This window comes from Penaeus monodon, chromosome 32 (assembly GCF_015228065.2).
Source record: "Penaeus monodon isolate SGIC_2016 chromosome 32, NSTDA_Pmon_1, whole genome shotgun sequence".
In the NCBI taxonomy this organism is placed as follows: domain Eukaryota; kingdom Metazoa; phylum Arthropoda; class Malacostraca; order Decapoda; family Penaeidae; genus Penaeus; species Penaeus monodon.
Genome location: NC_051417.1, coordinates 32917829 through 32918255, shown reverse-complemented (window position 1 = coordinate 32918255; position 427 = coordinate 32917829). Strand labels below are relative to the sequence as shown.

The 427-nt window shown below is 43.1% G+C and overlaps 1 protein-coding gene across 1 annotated transcript in view; it reads right to left on the bottom strand.

The window, feature by feature from the left end:
- Positions 1 to 427, bottom strand: part of LOC119593827 (heat shock protein 75 kDa, mitochondrial-like) — a 35708-nt gene that overhangs the window by 17786 nt on the left and 17495 nt on the right. The window lies entirely within an intron of this gene.

Sequence of the window (427 nt, the reverse complement as noted above, 5' to 3'; positions counted from 1 at the left end):
TGCCAGCAAAGGGTTAACCCTTCCCATAAGAGTTTCTTATAAAAAAGGTCTCAGGAATGACAATGGATCTAGAGGAATTCACGATCAGGAGACTGATTAAAAAAAGCGAGAGCAACAATTCAGAAATAAAAAGTAACAGCATCCTTCAAGGCGAATGACCCTCAAAGCCAACATTCCTGTCTCAGGTTGTAAGTCACCCCTGGCTTACCTATGACCAAGAACACAGGCAGGCAAAGAAAACAGGAAACTCCAGCTTGGGGCCGTGGTTGCACAAAGGGAGGTCACCGAATCAAAAGGGTTAAGAACTGCATGCGAGCCAAAGCAGTCAAGTTCTAAGAAGCCTCAGAGGGAAAAGGGAACAAAAACTTTTAAATGTACTAACGGAACATTTAAACGTATAGCCACATTCCTCAGTTTGAAGGACTAT